Genomic DNA, 20,498 nt, shown 5'->3' with positions numbered 1-20,498 from the left:
ATGGAGCCCACTTCTACTCTGACACATATGGTATTACCATGAGTTGTAATTGACTCTAGGGCAACTGTTTGTATTTTATTCATTTCATGTGAAGCCTGTAGTTTTGTGAACAGAGTTAGTGGAGAGTATATTCAGAGTAACAAATGTTCTGGGATTTTCTCTTGTACTCAGTTTATTCTTGAGTTAGCTGCGACATAAGAGATGGTGCTCCACACGGGCATCAGGGGGTCTCACTCAAATCCCGGTTCTGCCACATAGGAGCCATGTGATACTAGAAGGCTATTATCTCAGTGTCTTCATTTTCATTTGAAAAATTAAAAAAAAAAATTCTACCTCCCACTGGTTTGGGGAGAGGGTGGACTTTAATGGTAAAATCTATGTACTAATAGACATAAATTCCTGGATACATGTTTGGTCATTCGAGATACATGAATTATGCTAGGAGGTACTGTATTTTATGTTCAGATAGGACAGTACTACTATATACATTAAAAAGTTCAAAAGTCTTCCATTTTCAAGGTCAAAGTCTTCTAATATTTCAAAACCCTTTGCAGGGCATGTTTATACACAAGGCTTAGAAGACACTGACTCCCCTCAGTACCTACATTTCCAACTTGTCGGCAGTCTGAGAACCCAGAATGTTGTGCAATATTTTTTTATCTAATCCTTTACTTCAATATTTCTCAATCCTGGCTGCACATTGGAATCTCAAGTGGTGTTTTGTTGATTTTTTTTTTTTTTTTCTTACCACTACCTGGGCTCAACCCTATACCTGTTGAATCCAAATCTCCAGGGTAGGGCCTTGTCTTTGGAAAGAAAGAGAGCAAGATTAAACGACACTTTACTTTTATCTGCATCAGCGAGCCAGAGTCCACTCAGAAAGAATTACAGCAAATCTATCTGATTGGTCACTTTAATAATAAGAATCACAAGTTAAGCAGCAGGGAGTATTTGAAATCTTTGGGTGGGAAGCCTGTAGTTGACTGAGTGAGAAGAGAAGGCTCCAATGGATCCGGTTGTGGTCCTGGTGCTCTGTCTCTCCAGTTCGCTTCTCTTTTCACTCTGGAAACAGAGCTATGGGAAAGGGAAGCTCCCGCCTGGCCCCACTCCTCTCCCAATTATTGGCAATATCCTACAGTTAGATACGAAGGACATCAGCAATTCCATGTGCAATGTAAGTATGCTTTATGCTTAGCCAGTGGCTTGCAGGGGATAAAGAAATTAACCCCTACTTTAAAATATAATGTGTCCTAGGATTGCTATGAGTCGGAATCCACTCAACAGGAAATTTTTTTTTTTTTTTTCTTTTCTTCTTTAGAAGCAAAGTATTAAAATAGATCATCTTAAAGCAAAATAGCCCCTGTGGATTTTGTTGCTTTTTTTTTTTTTTTTTTTTGTGGTCTGTTATCCTCAGAAATAAAGGAATGAAGTAATGCATTACAAGAGAAAAGAAAAATTTGGTCCAGTCCTTGTAGCACAAAATCAAAACAATGAAGTGGGGAAGTGGCAAAAGGAAGCAGCAATGCTGCCCTTCATTGTCTCACAGCCGACTGCTGTGATTTTTTGGCTGAACATAAACAGTGTTGGAAGTGCTTTGTGATTAGAAAGTCCATTCAGGAGTCATCTATGGTATAAACTGTGTGTTTTGTTCAGATTAGCAGTGAAAATTAAGCTTTTCCTAAGAAGGCAATTATGACTGATATCAAGGGAACAGGGATGGTCTGATGACCAGCCTGGGTGAATGAAAGAAAGCAGCAATCAGGGAGGCCTTGCTGGTGACAGCATCCTTTTGGATTCTGCACAGAGCTGCTGTCTGTGACATGGAAACACTGCAGGATGGAAGAAACGATTCTTCCAGGAGATGTGGCCTGTACTGGCACTGTCTCTGTGGTGCCCATTCTCTTTCTGTGTGAACAATACCTGTGGCTATCAAACTGGGCTGGCCTTGGAATCACATGGACTGGTTTTCAAAACTAGACATTTCTAGTATTTACCACAGTGCTACTGAATAGAATCCCCATGGGAAGAGATGTATAAATCAGTCAGCTGGATATTGGGCCAAAGGTAGGCGTTATGGATAAAGTGTTTCCATGTACCAGAAATCGACCAAGCAACGTTACAAATTTGGGTCTTCTAATTGGCTGAAGGAAACCCTGGTGGTGTAGTGGTTAAGTACTATGGCTGCTAACCAATGGGTCGGCAGTTCGAATCTGCCAGGTGCTCCTTGGAAACTCTATGAGGCAGTTCTAGTCTGTCCTATAGGGTCGCTATGAGTCAGAATCGACTCGACAGCTCTGGGTTTGGTTTTGGTTTCTTTAATTGGCTGGAATTAGAGAATGCCAGAAAGATGTTTCCCTGTGTTTTATTGACTATGCATAGGCATTAGACTGTGTAGATCTTAACAAATTATGGATAACATTGTGAAGAATGCAAATTCCAGAACAATTACTGGTGCTCATGAGGAACGTGTACATAGATCAACAGGCAGTCATATGTACAGACCAAGAGAGTACTGCGTGGTTTAAAGTCAAGAAAGGTATGCATCAGGATTGTATTTTTTCACTGTATTTAGTCAATCTGTATGCTGAGGAAATATTTCAAGAAGCTGGATTGTATGAAGAAGAATAGGGCATCAGGATTGGAGGAAGACTCATTAACAACCTGTGTTATGCAGATGACACACACTTGTTTGCTTAAAGTGAAGAGGACTTGAAGTACTTACCGATGAAGATCAAAGACCACAGCCTTCAGGATGCATTACACCTCAACATGAAGAAAATGAAAATCCTCACAAGTAGACCATTAAGCAACATCGTGATAAATGGAGAAAAGATTGAAGTTGTCAAGGATTCATTCCACTTGCATCCACAATCAACACCCATGGAAGCAGCAGTGAAGAAATCAAAAGTTGCATTGCATTGGGCAAATCTGCTGCAAAAAACCTCTTTAAAGTGTTAAAAAGCAAGAATATCACCTTGAAGACTAAGGTGTGCCTGAGCCAAGCCATACTGTTTTCAGTCACCTCATATGCATGCAAAAGCTGGCCAGTGAATAAGGAAGACAGAAGAATTGACACCTTTGAATTGTGTGTTGGCAAAGGATATCAACTCTACCATGAAATGCCAAAAGAATGAACAAATCTGTCTTGGAAGAAGTGCAACCAGAATGCTCCTTAGAAGCAAAGACTTAGGACATTTTATCAGGAGGAATCAGCCCCTGGAGAAGGACATCATGCTTGGAAAAGTAGAGGGTCGGCCAAAAAGAGAAAAACCCTCAAGGAGATGGGCTGACACAGTGGCTGCAACAATGGGCTCAAGCATAACAAACATTGTGCAGATGGCAGGGGACCAGGCAGTGTTTCATTCTGTTTTACACAGGGTTGATATGAGTCAGAACCGACTCAATGCCACCTAACCACAACAACAAGTTACTAGCTGAAGTAGCCTTGGTGGTGAAGTTGTTAAGCATTCCTGGGCTAAGCAAAAGGTCAGTAGTTGGAACAAACCAGCCCCTCCTTGGGAGAAAGATGTGGCAGTCTGCTTTGTAAAAATTACAACCTTGGGAACCTTATGGGAGAGTCCTGCTCTGTCCTGTAGTGTCATTATGAGTCAGAATCTACTTGACTGCACCAGGTTTTAATTATTAGCTGAGAGACACTAGGAACAAAATCGAACTTCTCTTAATCTCAGTTTCCTTTTCTGTAAAACAGGAGTAAGTAAACCTGCTCATGGTGTTCATGTGAGAGTAGCTATAACGATGTGTGGAACAAGTGTTTGTCCCCTCGCCTGGCACATCAGCAGTCCCTCAAAGGGCAGCTATGAATTTGCCATCATGTCTGTTCAAAATTAAAAATATTTGAAATTGGGTGTGGTTTAATAAAACATCAAGAATATGATGACAATATCAGCCTGAATGATGCACAGCTTATAGATCAAGTAGTGACTTCTTAGCTAATATTTGCTTCCAGTTTCCATTTCCCAGCCGTCAAAAGCCTATGGCCCGGTGTTCACTCTGTATTTTGGCATGAAGCCCACAGTGGTGTTGCATGGGTATGAAGCAATTAAGGAAGCCCTGACTGATCTGGGAGAAGAGTTTTCTGGAAGAGGTCATTTTGCAATATTTGAAAGAACTAAGAAAGGATTTGGTAGGTGTCTGTGTCTGTTTGTTGATTGAAGAGATGCTCAGGCAGAACTTGGGCCATCCGCGTGGCTGCCTAGGTCAGCATCCTCCTTCTTGCCAAGGATCTCCAAACTAATTTCTGTGTTCCCTCCTGTAGGAATCATTCACAACAATGGAAAGACGTGGAAGGAGATGCTGCGCTTTAGTCTCCTGGCCCTGCGGAATTTCGGGTTGGGGAAGAGGAGCCTTGAGGACCGAGTTCAGGAGGAAGCCAGCTGCCTAATGGAGCAGTTAAGAAAAATGAAGGGTGGGTGATTCTTTACTCTGTAACACTGACCTTAACAGATGGCTCTGTTCTTTATGGGGTCTTTGGAAACATTTCAGGGGAGGCCAAATCTTTCCTTGTGGGTAGGGACTACCAGCGCACAAGTAGAGGAGGGAGGGTTTGAAGCAGAGAACAAGGAAGCGTTTGTATATGCTGTGTGTGTGCATGATTGTACACACGGTGTGTGTATAAAAGGCTCTTTTAATTTGATTGTTCGTTGTTATCTTCGGTTGAGAAAATTATCAAGATAGAAGGTTTTGAGTCTCATTTTTTCTAAGTTAAAAAGAAGTATTTTGCCCTACCATGATTGTGGGTTACCTATGCCAGATCGTTTCACAGGGGAATACTTGTCAAGTGGACACTGTGGGTGTGACCTCATCACACTCCTATGAATCATGCAGCAAGGGATTTTTGCTTTCACTTCATTGGACTTCATGTTATGGTCACCCTCCCTGACATGTCTGAGGGTTTCTGCCAAGGCCATACCTGCAGTTCTGACCAGGCATGGTGCTGGTCTACTGGTTTTCATCACATAAAAGAAAAAAAAAAAGAAAAAAGAACCAAAGCAGTTGCCATTGAGTAGATTCTGACTCATAGCAACCCCATAGGACAGAGTAGAACTGGCCCATTGTGTTTCCCAGGATCAGCTGGTGGTCTTAAACTGCCTGCCTTTTGGTTAGCAGACCAGGTCTGTACCACTGTACCACCAGGGCTCCTTTCATGTCCTGGGCATCTCTTAGTGCAACTCTCATCAATTGTGGTTCCCTGTAAACACAGGACTATTTTAAAACTACCAGCATGAATTACTTAATGTTACTCTCTACTAACTGTATTGATGTTTGTATTTTAAGAAAAGGTATGGTACGGCCCAATTCTGTAAAAGATACAAATACCAGTTTGTAAAACTTAAGTAGATTTCAATTGCTATTAATAACTCTTTGCTCTGTCTTCTCTAATGATGAGTTGGTTCTTTTTGTCTTTGCTTATCTTTTTCTGCCCCATAATTGGATTTTGGGTGCGAACATTATTATTTACCTCCCACTGCCAGCTTTTCTAGCCTATAAAATACATGTCACAATAAGAGTGTTTTTCAGCTTTGATTCCAAATTATCCTGGATTTTAATACCTTCTTTCAAAAGAACGGAAAGGAAAGATTGAAAATTATATTTTAACTTTGAAGCACACACACACAAAAGTATCCCAAAAGATTCCCAAATATCCCCCAATACCCAGCTAAAATACAACTACTCTGAATGCTTAGATCCCTGCAGAGTTTTGGGTTTCAGATGGTACAGGAGAAGCTAGTTGCACAGGCTTCCTGTTATTTGATGCTTTATTATTCCTTCACAACACTTTTGATTCAATTGACCCTTAGTTACATCTATAGATAGGAGTTTGGGGACATTTTATATACAAAATTTACAGCTCATTTGATTAGAACAGCTTCGTTGTATAAATCTTCAATCAAAAACTAATTAAACATTTCCTTTGCTTTAAATTTTTTATCTGTGAAGTGATGGAATTAACCTAAATGATGGTCAAATTTTAAAATGCACTGTAACAGGTATTCTGTTGATGGTTATCTAAAGCAATATCCCACAATTCCACAAGAGGGCGAGCCTGGCAAAAAATTCAGTTATGGAGCTGATTGGAGATGAACCCAAAAAAGTCATTGAGTAGAGCTGATTCAGATTCACAGAGACACATATAGTTTCCAAGATTCTCTCTCTCTCTTTAGATACGTATATATACATATAAACGCCTTCGAATTGTGGCGTTGGCGAGGAATATTGAACAGAACAAGGACTGCCAAAAGAATGAACAAATCTATCTCGAAATCCAACCAGAATGCTCCTTAGAAGCAAGGATGGTGAGACTATGTCTCACATACTTTGGGTACATTATCAGAAGGGATCAGTCCCTGGAGAAGGACATCATGCTTGGTAAAGTAAAGGGTTAGAGAAAAAGAGGAAGACCTGCAAGGAGATGGATTGACACAGTGGCTGCAACAATGGGCTCGAGCATAGCAACAATTGTGAGGATAGTGCAGGACTGGGCAATGTTTTCTTCTATTGTGCATAGGGTCGCTATGAGTCAGAGCCAAACTGACAGCAGCTAACAACAATAAGAACATATATACAAATGTGTTTTTTAAGCAATTCTTTTTTAAAAAAATCTTATTGTCCTTTAGTTGAAAGCTTATAGCTCAAATTAGCTTCTCGTTTAAAATTTTATACACAGATTGTTTTGTGACATTGGTTGCAATCCCTGTAATGTGTCAGCACTCTTCCACGTTCCATCCCGGGTTCTCCTTATCCACTCGTCCAGTTTTCCTGTTCCTTTCTGCCCTCTTTGATTTTGGGCAGGTGTTGCCCATTTTGTCTCATATGCTTGATTGAACTGAGGAACAGTTTCCTCAAGTGTGTTACTGTTTGTTTTATAAAAGTGTTATTGTTTGTTTTATAGGCCTGTCTAAACTTTGGCTGAAAGGTGAACTTGAGAAATGGCTTCAGTTATGAGTTAGCAGGGTGTCCAGGGTCTATATTCTTAAGGGTTCTTCCAGTCACTTTCAGACCAGTAACTCTGCTCTTTTTTTTTTTTTTTGGAATTCAGATTTTGTTCGATAATTTTCTCCTGCTCTGTCCAGGACCCTCTGTTGTGGTCCCTGTCAGGGCAGTTTGTGGTGGTAGCCTGGCACCAACTACTTCTTTTTTGGCTCAGTCTTGAGGAGGCTGTGGTTCATGTGGTCCGTTAGTCCTTTGGACTAATATACTCCTTGTGTCTTTGGATTTTTTCATTCTCCTTTGCTCTGGATGGAATGGGACCAATGTAAGTATCTCAGATGGCCACTCACAAGCTTTTAAGACCCCAGATGCTACTTACCAAAGTAGGATGTAGAACATTATCTTTATGAACTCTGTTATACCAATTGACATACACGTCCCCTGAGACTATGCTCTCCAATGCTCAGGCCCAGTAAATTGGTCCCGCAAGGTGCTTGGAATATTTCTAGGAAGTGTCTATGATTTTAACTTGGTCAAGTTGTGCTGCCTTCCCCTGTATTGTATGTTGTGTTGCCCTTCACCAGAGTTAACACTCGTCTACTCCCTACTTTGTAATTTCCCCATCCCATTGCTCTCCTACCTTGTAACCATCAAAGATTCTTTTTTTCTGTGTATAAACCTTTTCTTGAGCTTTTAGAAAGTGATCTCACGCAATGTGTGTTCTTTTGTGACAGATTCATGCATATTGTGAGATGTTTTGTGGATTCATCCATCTTCTTTATGTTAGGTAGTATTCCATTGAGTATATGTATCATGATTTGTTTATTCATTTATCTGTTGATGAGTACTTAGGTTGTTTCCATCTTTTTGCTATCGTGAATAATGCAAGGCTCTATATCTTTATGTGAGCAGACTGCCACGCCTTTTTTTCTCTAGAGAAACAGCTGGTGGATTCAAACCACTGACCTTTCTGTTAGGAGCTGAGCAGTTAACTACTGTGCTACCAGGGCTCCTGATTGGAGATGATGGGTACTACTTTTTAGAGCCAGAAAGAACCCTCTTTTCCCCAACAGAAAGGAAGAAAGAAAAGTATTCCACTTATTAATTTACTTTTTCATTTTTTTGCCCTATATATCATTTAAATATGAAATGAAAATTTCTTATTTTACTTTTATTAGGCAAACTATCTTCTTAGAATTTCTCTTCGTTTGTACTAACCTACCTACTCATACTACAAGGAAGGTTTTTTATTTTTTACATTTGTTCCTTTAAATACCTGAATTCACCTGTAAACACTCTCTTTAATCTGTCCCTCTGCCGGTTCTATACATGGTTCCTTTAACTACCCGGTATATATAAGAAGTGCTGAGGTCCCTAACTATTTTCTCCTTTCCTTTATCAGTGCTTAATTGTTGGCAGGCTTTGCAGACAGATGTGATTCTACCATCACAACTTAGATTATTGTTGTTGTCGATGTTGGCAACCTCATGTATAACAGAATGAATCCTCACCTAGTGTGCCAGTACATCTCATTGAGGGTTTTCCTCATTTTTGCTGACCCTCTACTTTACCTACTATTATGAAATTGAATTTTAGGGTCACTATGAGTTTTTTTTTTTTTTTTTTTTTGGAATCGACTTGCCGGCAATGGGTGTTTTCTATTTTATCAAATATAACGTCTTTATTTAGGGATTGGTCTTTCCTGATGACATGTATAAATTAAGCAAGACAAAGTCTTGCCCTCCTCGCTCACAGGAGCATTCTGCTTGCATTTCTTCTAACACTGATTTGTTCATACTTCTGGCAATCCACAGTATATTCAATATTGTTTGCCAACACTCCAATTTCAACACATAAGTTCTTCTGTCTTCTTTTTTCATTGTTCAGCTTTTGCATGCATATGAGGCGATTGAAAAGACATGGCTTGGGTAAGGTCCACCTCAGTCATTAAAGTGACATCTTTGCTGTTTAGAACTCTAAAGAGGCTTATTATTATTTTTTAAGAAAATATTGTCTTAATCTTTTTTTCTTTTACCCTCCAAAATTATAGGCACCTTGATTTAGAATGGTGTAAATAAAATGCAAGGAAAGCGAAGGCAGTTTTGGGAACATCATTATTAAACTAGGAAGTAAGGAAGGGTCAATTGACTTTGAAGAAATTATACCCATGCTGAATATGTGGGTGACAAGGGGATTTCAAGGTAAATGTTGTTTCAAACTTTCTAACGTTATTTCAGTGACAAAGAATTTTATATGTATATTTTAATGTTTTTTTTTTTTTTTCTTGTTTCCAATTCTTTAGCCTTGCCCTGTGATCCCACTTTCATCCTGGGTTGTACTCCCAGCAATGTGATCTGCTCCATTATTTTCCAGAATCATTTTGATTATAAAGATCAGAATTTTCTTAATTTGATGCAAAAATTAAATGAAAACGTCAGTATTCTGAGCTCCCCATGGATACAGGTGAGGCCAAGATCCTTTCTCTGGCAAGTCAAACTTATATAATGGACCAAGCTGTGAAATGAATGTTTGAACACAAAAATCCTGGCCAGAGCATAGCAACCAGGAGTAAACATCTGGGAAATATAACCAACCTCTTTATTTTACACAGAAGAAATTGAGTTCTCAGAACATAGAGCTCTTTTCAATCCCATTGGCTCCCTACACAGTGGTTTTTCTCCTAAACCCCAAAGCCCAGTTTCTATAAAGTATTACAGTGACTGCCCCAAAAGCATGCCTATAGCAGTCATTGGAGATCCAAGGCCCTTGTTGAAAGGCTTCCATTACCAATAAGGCTTGTCCTTCATTCAATACGTAATGATTTATTTATCAAAAAGCTTGGCAGAAATATTCTAACTTAGCATGTCAAAAAGAGAGAATGTGCAGGACTACCAATGTTACTAAGATAAGGTTGGTTATGCTTCCTTTGGGATCTTAGATGACAAAACGATTGGGTGTACAGGGTATAAACCATAAACAATCATCACAATTTTACCCTGTGCTTACCTGGCATATCCTGCACCCTGTGAAGATGATGCTTGTATCATCTTACAGAACTCACTTAGCTGCTCTGGTGTACAGGCATCTATCCACAAAATGTTGAGCTGGGTTTCATGGTATCATCAATCTCCTCTCAGTTCTAAAACCCTGATTCTATTTCTATTTCAGATTGATAGAAGTAAAAGCAACCATGAGTAGCTTTGTGCTCTATATCAATCAAATTGCTTAGACTTCTTTAACCTCCTCTGTCCTCATCTAAAAATGCGAATCATAGTAATTCATGACATTGGTAATTGAAATTTGTAGACAAGTATTGATATACAAAATGAGAGGATTGATATAAAGATTCTTTTATACCATAGGAATAATATATGAGTATCAGAAATAATGATCATCGTTGATCATGTGGTCAATTTTCTGCCCAGAATCTTTCTATAAGCATAGAGAATTCATGTACGGTAAGAATCTCCAGGTCCATATGGAGACATTTTCATTCATCTTTATGGCTCCAGTTTCCACCAGGGTTAGGCATATCATACATATGTATTTATTAAAAGATTTACATTTAATAAATGATTCTCTTCATCTTGTAGGTCTACAATCCCTTTCCAATGCTCATTGATTATTTCCCAGGGAGTCATAACAAATTCCTTAATAATGGTGCTTAAATAAAAAGTTATGTTTTGGAGAAAGTGAAAGAACTCCAAGAAAGCTTGGACATTAACAATCCTCAGGACTTTATTGATTGTTTCCTGATCAAAATGAAACAGGTAAGATGTTAGAGCAGTTCAGTTATTTATTGCTTGTGCATTTTGTCCTTCAATTCATAGTTCTTTACTTACTAAAAAAAAAAAAAAAAACTTACTAGGGATGGTTAAAGGACAAGCAAGAAATTCTTTTTTTTTTTAATTTTTTTATTTTTTAATTAACTTTTATTAAGCTTCAAGTGAACATTTACAAATCCAATCAGTCTGTCACATGTAAGTTTACATATATCTTACTCCCTTCTCCCACTTGCTCTCCCCCTATTGAGTCAGCCCTTTCAGTCTCTCGTTTCGTGACAATTTTGCCAGCTTCCCTCTCTCTCTATCTTCCCATCCCCCCTCCAGTCAAGAGTTGCCAACACACTCTCCAGTGTCCACCTGATTTAATTAGCTCACTCTTCATCGGCATCTCTCTCCCCCTCACTGGCCAGTCCCCTTCATGTCTGATGAGTTGTCTTCGGGGATGGTTCCTGTCCTGTGCCAACAGAAGGTCTGGGGAGCATTGCCGCCGGTATTCCTCTAGTCGCAGTCAGAGCATTAAGTATGGTCTTTTTATGAGAATTTGGGGTCTGCATCCCACTGATCTCCTGCTCCCTCAGGAGTTCTCTGTTGTGCTCTCTCACAGGGCAGTCATCGATTGTGGCCGGGCACCAACTAGTTCTTCTGGTCTCAGGATGATGTAGGTCTCTGGTTCATGTGGCCCTTTCTGTCTCTTGGGTTCTTAGTTGTCGTGTGACCTTGGTGTTCTTCATTTTCCTTTGCTCCAGGTGGGTTGAGACCTATCGATGCATCTTAGATGGCCGCGTGTTAGCATTTAAGACCCCAGACACCACATTTCAAAGTGGGATGCAGAATGTTTTCATAATAGAATTATTTTGCCAATTGACTTAGAAGTCCCCTCAAACCATGTTCCCCAGACCCCCGCCCCTGCTCTTCTGACCTTTGAAGCATTCCTTTTATCCCGGAAACCTCTTTGCTTTTAGTCCAGTCCAATTGGGCTGACCTTCCATGTATTGAGTGTTGTCTTTCCCTTCACCCAAAGCAGTTCTTATCTACTGATTGATCAATAAAAAACCCTCTCCCTCCCTCCCTCCCTCCCCCCTTCATAACCACAAAAGTATGTGTTCTTTTCAGTTTTTACTATTTCTCAAGATCTTATAATACTGGTCTTATACAATATTTGTCTTTTTGCCTCTGACTGATTTCGCTCAGCATAATGCCTTCCAGATTCCTCCATGTTATGAAATGTTTCACAGATTCGTCACTGTTCTTTATCGATGCGTAGTATTCCATTGTGTGAATATACCACAGTTTATTTACCCATTCATCCGTCGATGGACACCTTGGTTGCTTCCAGCTTTTTGCTCTTGTAAACAGAGCTGCAATAAACATGGGTGTGCATATATCTGTTTGTGTGAAGGCTCTTGTTTCTCTAGGGTATATTCCGAGGAGTGGGATTTCTGGGTTGTATGCTAGTTCTATTTCTAACTGTTTAAGATAACGCCAGATAGATTTCCAAAGTGGTTGTACCATTTTACATTCCCACCAGCAGTGTATGAGAGTTCCAATCTCTCCGCAGCCTCTCCAACATTTATTATTTTGTGTTTTTTGGATTAATGCCAGCCTAGTTGGTGTGAGATGGAATCTCATCGTAGTTTTAATTTGCATTTCTCTAATGGCTAATGATCGGGAGCATTTTCTCATGTATCTGTTGGCTGCCTGAATATCTTCTTTAGTGAAATGTGTGTTCATCTCCTTTGCCCACTTCTTGATTGGGTTGTTTGTCTTTTTGTGGTTGAGTTTTGACAGAATCATGTAGATTTTAGAGATCAGGCGCTGGTCGGAGATGTCATAGCTGAAAATTCTTTCCCAGTCTGTAGGTGGTCTTTTTACTCTTTTGGTGAAGTCTTTAGATGAGCATAGGTGTTTGATTTTTAGGAGTTCCCAGTTATCTGGTTTCTCTTCGTCATTTTTGGTAATGTTTTGTATTCTGTTTAAGCCTTGTATTAGGGCTCCTAGGGTTGTCCCTATTTTTTCTTCCATGATCTTTATCGTTTTAGTCTTTATGTTTAGGTCTTTGATCCACTTGGAGTTAGTTTTTGTGCATGGTGTGAGGTATGGGTCCTGTTTCATTTTTTTGCAAATGGATATCCAGTTATGCCAGCACCATTTGTTAAAAAGACTATCTTTTCCCCAATTAACTGACGCTGGGCCTTTGTCAAATATCAGCTGCTCATACGTGGATGGATTTATATCTGGATTCTCAATTCTGTTCCATTGGTCTATGTGCCTGTTGTTGTACCAGTACCAGGCTGTTTTGACTACTGTGGGTGTATAACAGGTTCTGAAATCAGGTAGAGTGAGGCCTCCCACTTTGTTCTTCTTTTTCAGTAATGCTTTGCTTACCCGGGGGTTCTTTCCCTTCCATATGAAATTGGTGATTTGTTTCTCTGTCCCCTTAAAATATGACATTGGAATTTGGATCGGAAGTGCATTATATGTATAGATGGCTTTTGGTAGAGTAGACATTTTTACTATGTTAAGTCTTCCTATCCATGAGCAGGGTATGTTTTTCCACTTAAGTATGTCCTTTTGAATTTCTTGTAGTAGAGCTTTGTAGTTTTCTTTGTATAGGTCTTTTACATCCTTGGTAAGATTTATTCCTAAGTATTTTATCTTCTTGGGGGCTACTGTGAATGGTATTGATTTGGTTATTTCCTCTTCGGTGTTCTTTTTGTTGATGTAGAGGAATCCAAGTGATTTTTGTATGTTTATTTTATAACCTGAGACTCTGCCAAACTCTTCTATTAGTTTCAGTAGTTTTCTGGAGGATTCCTTAGGGTTTTCTGTGTATAAGATCATGTCATCTGCAAATAGTGATAGCTTTACTTCCTCCTTGCCAATCCAGATACCCTTTATTTCTTTGTCTAGCCTAATTGCCCTGGCTAGGACTTCAAGTACGATGTTGAATAAGAGCGGTGATAAAGGGCATCCTTGCCTGGTTCCCGTTCTCAAGGGAAATGCTTTCAGGTTCTCTCCATTTAGAGTGATATTGGCTGTTGGCTTTGCAGAGATGCCCTTTATTATGTTGAGGAATTTTCCTTCAATTCCTATTTTGGTGAGAGTTTTTATCATAAATGGGTGTTGAACTTTGTCAAATGCCTTTTCTGCATCAATTGATAAGATCATGTGGTTTTTATCTTTTGTTTTATTTATGTGATGGATTACATTAATGGTTTTTCTGATATTAAACCAGACTTGCATACCTGGTATAAAGCCCACTTGATCAGGGTGAATTATTTTTTTGATGTGTTGTTGGATTCTATTGGCTAGAATTTTGTTGAGGATTTTTGCATCTATGTTCATGAGGGATATAGGTCTATAATTTTCTTTTTTTGTAATGTCTTTACCTGGTTTTGGTATCAGGGAGATGGTGGCTTCATAGAATGAGTTGGGTAGTATTCCGTCATTTTCTATGCTTTGGAATACCTTTAGTAGTAGTGGTGTTAACTCTTCTCTGAAAGTTTGGTAGAACTCTGCAGTGAAGCCGTCCAGGCCAGGACTGTTTTTTTGTTGGGAGTTTTTTGATTACCGTTTCAATCTCTTTTTTTGTTATGGGTCTATTTAGTTGTTCTACTTCTGAATGTGTTAGTTTAGGTAGGTAGTGTTTTTCCAGGAATTCATCCATTTCTTCTAGGTTTTCAAATTTGTTAGAGTACAATTTTTCGTAGTAATCTGAAATGATTCTTTTTATTTCATTTGGTTCTGTTGTGATGTGGCCCTTCTTGTTTCTTGTTCGGGTTATTTGTTTCCTTTCCTGTATTTCTTTAGTCAGTCTAGCCAATGGTTTATCAATTTTGTTAATTTTTTCAAAGAACCAGCTTTTGGCTTTGTTAATTCTTTCAATTGTTTTTCTGTTCTCTAATTCATTTAGTTCAGCTCTAATTTTTATTATTTGTTTTCTTCTGGTGCCTGAAGGGTTCTTTTGTTGCTCACTTTCTATTTGTTCAAGTTGTAGGGACAGTTCTCTGATTTTGGCTCTTTCTTCTTTTTGTATGTGTGCATTTATTGATATAAATTGGGCTCTGAGCACTGCTTTTGCTGTGTCCCAGAGGTTTTGATAGGAAGTATTTTCATTCTCATTGCATTCTATGAATTTCCTTATTCCCTCCTTGATGTCTTCTATAACCCGGTCTTTTTTCAGGAGGCTATTGTTCATTTTCCAAGTATTTGATTTCTTTTCCCTAGTTTTTCTGTTATTGATTTCTAGTTTTATTGCCTTGTGGTCTGAGAAGATGCTTTGTAATATTTCGATGTTTTGGACTCTGCAAAGGTTTGTTTTATGACCTAATATGTGGTCTATTCTAGAGACTGTTCCATGTGCACTAGAAAAAAAAGTATATTTTGCAGCAGTTGGGTGGAGAGTTCTGTATAAGTCAATGAGGTCAAGTTGTAACTAGGTCTTCCGTGTCTCTATTGAGCTTCTTACTGGATGTCCTGTCCTTCTCCGAAAGTGGTGTGTTGAAGTCTCCTGCTATAATTGTGGAGGTGTCTATCTCACTTTTCAATTCTATTAAAATTAGATTTCTGTATCTTGCAGCCCTGTCACTGGGTGCATAAATATTTAATATGGTTATGTCTTCCTGATCAATTGTCCCTTTTATCATTATATCGTGTCCTTCTTTATCCTTTGTGGTGGATTTAAGTCTAAAGTCTATTTTGTCAGAAATTAATATTGCTACTCCTCTTTTTTTTTGCTTATTGTTTGCTTGATATATTTTTTTCCATCCTTTGAGTTTTAGTTTGTTTGTGTCTCTAAGTCTAAGGTGTGTCTCTTGTAGGCAGCATATAGATGGATCCTGTTTCTTTATCCAGTCCGTGACTCTCTGTCTCTTTATTGGTGCATTTAGTCCATTTACATTCAGCGTATAGATAAATAAGTTTTTAGTGCTGTCATTTTGATGCCTTTTCATGTGTGTTGTTGACAGTTTCATTTTTCCACATATTTTTTTGTGCTGAGGCGTTTTTCTTAGTAAATTGTGAGATCCTCATTTTCATAATGTTTGACTTTATGTTAGTTTAGTCGTTATGTTTTTCTTGGCTTTTATCTTGAGTTATGGAGTTGATATTCCTTTTTGTGGTTACCTTATTTTTTACCCCTATTTTTCTAAGTAAAAACCTAACTTGTATCGTTCTATATCGCCTTGTATCACTCTCCATCTGGCAGTTCAATGCCTCCTGTATTTAGTCCCTCTTTTTGATTATTGTGATCTTTTACCTATTGACTTCCATGATTCCCTGTTATGTGTATTATTTTATTTGTTTATTTATTTTTTAGAATTAATCTTAATTTGTTTGTTTTTGTGCTTTCCCTATTTGAGTTGGTATCAGGATGTTCTGTTTTGTGACCTTGTGTTGTGCTAGTACCTGGTATTATTGGTTATCTGACCAAACAATCTCCTTTAGCATTTCTTATAGCTTTGGTTTGGTTTTTGCAAATTCTCTAAACTTGTGTTTATCTGTAAATATCTTAATTTCGCCTTCATATTTCAGAGAGAGTTTTGCTGGATATATGATCCTTGGTTGGCAGTTTTTGTCGTTCAGTGCTCTGTATATGTCGTCCCATTCCCTTCTTGCCTGCATGGTTTCTGCTGAGTATTCTGAACTTATTCTTATTGATTCTCCCTTGAAGGAAACCTTTCTTTTCTCCCTGGCTGCTTTTAAAATTTTCTCTTTATCTTTGATTTTGGCAAGTTTGATGATAATATGTCTTGGTGTTTTTCTTTTTGGATCAATCTTAAATGGGGTTCGATGAGCATCTTGGATAGATATCCTTTCGTTTTTCATGATGTCAGGGAAGTTTTGTGTCAGGAGTTCTTCAACTATTTTCTCTGTGTTTTCTGTCCCCCCTCCCTGTTCTGGGACTCCAATCACCCGCAAGTTATCCTTCTTGATAGAGTCCCACATGATTCTTAGGGTTTCTTCATTTTTTTTTAATTCTTTTATCTGATTTTTTTTCAGCTATGTTGGTGTTGATTCCCTGGTCCTCCAGATGTCCCAGTCTGCATTCTAATTGCTCGAGTCTGCTCCTCTGACTTCCTATTGCGTTGTCTAATTCTGTAATTTTATTGTTAATCTTTTGGATTTCTACATGCTGTCTCTCTATGGATTCTTGCAACTTATTAATTTTTCCACTATGTTCTTGAATAATCTTTTTGAGTTCGTCAACAGTTTTATCAGTGTGTTCCTTGGCTTCTTCTGCAGTTTGCCTTATTAATTTTTCCACTATGTTCTTGAATAATCTTTTTGAGTTCTTCAACAGTTTTATCAGTGTGTTCCTTGGCTTCTTCTGCAGTTTGCCTTATTTCATTTGTGATGTCTTGAAGCATTCTGTAAATTAGTTTTTTATATTCTGTATCTGATAATTCCAGGATTGTATCTTCATTTGGGAAAGATTTTGATTCTTTTGTTTGGGGGGTTGGAGAAGCAGTCATGGTCTGTTTCTTTATGTGGTTTTATATGGACTGCTGTCTCTGAGCCATCGCTGGGAAACTAGTTTTTCCAGAAAATCTGACTGGTACACTGGCTCCTGGCTCTGATAACAATCACTGTCTCCCCGTATTTGTTCATTCTCCATCTCTAAATCTGTGTTTGTTGTTCAGAGTTCGTAGATTGTTATGTATGTGATTGATTCACTTGTTTTTCCGAGTCTTTGTTGCAAGAGGGATCCGTGGTAGTGTCCACCTAGTCCGCCATCTTGGCCCCGCCTCCGACAAGCAAGAAATTCTTGACAAGCACTTTTAGTACCCAGGTGTGCATAGATCTGCACTTAGCATCATAGAATAAATTAGACTGTTAAATAATTAGAATACATAGACCCTGTTCTTTAGGTACTAATAATCTACTTGAAGAGAAGCAGAATGCACACCTCAGTGAAATGGAATCAATTACAAACAAGCAGAAATGTAGGAAATATGATGCCAAAAAATGAAGATGCAAATGATCATTGTCCACAGTGAGAAGGAAAGGCTTGACCTAGGTAAACTTTCTGCATGTTCTGAGGTTCAATGTAGATCTTACAATATTTTCAGTGAGGGACATGAAAGAACATTACAGATGGGTTGAATGGTGTATTCAGAGGATGACAGGCATGTGATGTCAAAGAGATAAAGGAGCTGGAAGATCAAAGCCTTTATGGAGTGTTCCCAAAGATGAATTTGGACAAATAGGGAGATAGATGTTGGTGTCTTTCAGGTAACCTGTAAACAGAAATGCTGGCATGGGAAGATTTGATCTGGTCAGGTGGCTAGATTATGAGTCCTAACAGGATGAAATGCAAATAATTTTTAAGGAAATTATTCCGGGACCTGTAGAAAACTCTGCATGATAAGAATGGAGCTCAAGGACCATCTGGGAGATTTTCCATTTATTTAGACTTAGTCTCAAGGAGAGTGTGGACCTTGGAAATGCAGAGGTGTCTGAAATAAAATGAAAGTCGTTCATTATGTCGTGTTCTCAGAGATCTAGGAAGAGAATCAGTGAGGCAGTGCCCAGGAAGTCAAAGAAGAAGCAATGTTTTAGAAGAAATGGATCAAATAAAATAGGGAAATGAAGAACATTGTACTTGGAAAGCTCTGTGAATTTGGTTAAGATTTTGTGTTGGAAGAACCCTATAGAGTGTGGTTTTAGTAGAGAGGTGAGGATGGGAACCAAATTACAGGGGATAGTGTGTGAAATTGCAGTCATGAGACGAGACTTCATATTTGACAAGTTTAGCAAAGAGATAATGATTTGGATGCTGAATTTCAACAACGATAAAGTCATGCTGAAAATCTGTGTAACGAGAGTAATATAGATTCCATAAAGATATGTGCTTAGCTACAAGGTTTTCATTGAAATGGGGAGAGGTGGAATTCAGTACACTCTGACAAGAGCTGACTCTGATAGAGATTCCTTCCTCTGGGGCCACCATTAGCGTATTCAGCCCCTTTTTTTGGCACTGGGCAGAAAACAAAAGTCAGTTAGTAGCCCAAAATGGGAAGGAGTGAAAAACTGAAGGAGGTAATATTCAAAGAATTATCCATGGATTTGAACGAGACCACTTAAATCGTATGTTCCAGATGAAATGCAGTGAAGGAAATGGAGTGGTTTAAAGAAACTGGTAAGGAAGAAGCAAATAACTTCCTCTGTCAGCCTTTGCTGCTGCTAGGGCAATGATTTTTCTCTTTCTCTGGGGTCCAGTTATTTTGAGAATCTGATTCAAAGCGTGGACACTTTCTCAAAAGTGTGCATATGAGTTGCACCTGAATGATTTTTACCAATGCACCTACACGAGATCCGGTATTTTGCTCACATTTACAGGGGATTCCTTAATGCTTTGAAGCATCTGCAGTTATCTATCCCAGGTTAAGGAGGCTCTAAGGTCTCTTGCATTTCAGTTACAAGGTAGCCATGAGTTGAAGCCGACTCTACAGCAACTAACAACAACCATTACCTCAGTGTGATATTTAAAAACAACATTATTTTTCTGGGCCTTACTATTGTGTTAAGAGCCTAGATTAATTTTTTGGTTAAACTTAAATTGACATATAATTCACATACCACACAATTCACTCATGTAAAGTGTATAATTCAAAGGTTGTTAGTTTATTCAGAGTTGTGTAGCCATAAAAAAATACTACCATCAATTTCAGAACATTTTCATCAACCTGAAAGAAACCAAATGCTCTTTAGCAGTCATCCTCCATTTTTCCATAACCCTCCCAGCCCTATGAATTTTAGTATAAGTTTACCAATGTCTGCAGAAGAAGACAGTTTGGATTTTGATAGGAGAGCTCATTAAATCTGTAGATCTAGTATGGTAGTAATGCCATGTTAGCAATGTTAAGTGTTAAGATCCATGAACATGAAATGTATTTCCACTTACATAGGTGTTCTTAAATTTCTTTCAACAAAGTTTGGCGTAATCTATCTTAATTTTGATAGGGTATGCACACATAACCACTTTATCTCCAAATTCACTTGAACAGATGACAGTATTAAAATTCATTTATTAGCACTCTGCTCCTTTTTTGGCTTTAGAGTAATTTTGAGTTGATGAGCTTAGAAAACAATGAAATTAATTTTGCTGAGGGAGATGACTAGGGTTTGCCTACCATGTACACCCATTGATAGGAGTAAATCAGTCTTAATGGGGTTAATTGTGTGATGTTAGATATGCCACAGGTCACCAGGAGATTTTAAGGTACCTCATTAAAATAATGCTGCTCGAGTCCAAAACATCGAAATATTACAAAGCATCTTCTCAGACCACAAGGCAATAAAACTAGAGATCAATAACAGAAGAACGAGGGAAAAGAAATCAAATACTTGGAAAATGAACAATACCCTCCTGAAAAAAGACTGGGTTATAGAAGACATCAAGGAGGGAATAAGGAAATTCATAGACAGCAACGAGAATGAAAATACTTCCTATCAAAACCTCTGGGACACAGCAAAAGCGGTGCTCAGAGGTCAATTTATATCAATAAATGCACACATACAAAAAGAAGAAAGAGCCAAAATCAGAGAACTGTCCCTACAACTTGAACAAATAGAAAGTGAGCAACAAAAGAATCCATCAGGCACCAGAAGAAAACAAATAATAAAAATTAGAGCTGAACTAAATGAATTAGAGAACAGAAAAACAATTGAAAGAATTAACAAAGCCAAAAGCTGGTTCTTTGAAAAAATTAACAAAATTGATAAACCATTGGCTAGACTGACTAAAGAAATACAGGAAAGGAA

General features: G+C 38.4%; 1 pseudogene; it reads left to right on the top strand.

Moving 5' to 3' along the window:
• Positions 1-999: 999 nt before the first annotated feature.
• Positions 1,000-20,498, top strand: part of LOC126059564 (cytochrome P450 2C9-like) — a 34,435-nt pseudogene continuing 14,936 nt past the window's right edge.

The sequence above is a fragment of the Elephas maximus genome, chromosome 16, assembly GCF_024166365.1.
Source record: "Elephas maximus indicus isolate mEleMax1 chromosome 16, mEleMax1 primary haplotype, whole genome shotgun sequence".
Lineage (NCBI taxonomy): Eukaryota > Metazoa > Chordata > Mammalia > Proboscidea > Elephantidae > Elephas > Elephas maximus.
Note: the sequence above shows the minus strand (reverse complement) of the source record. Positions and strands in the feature narration are given on the sequence as shown.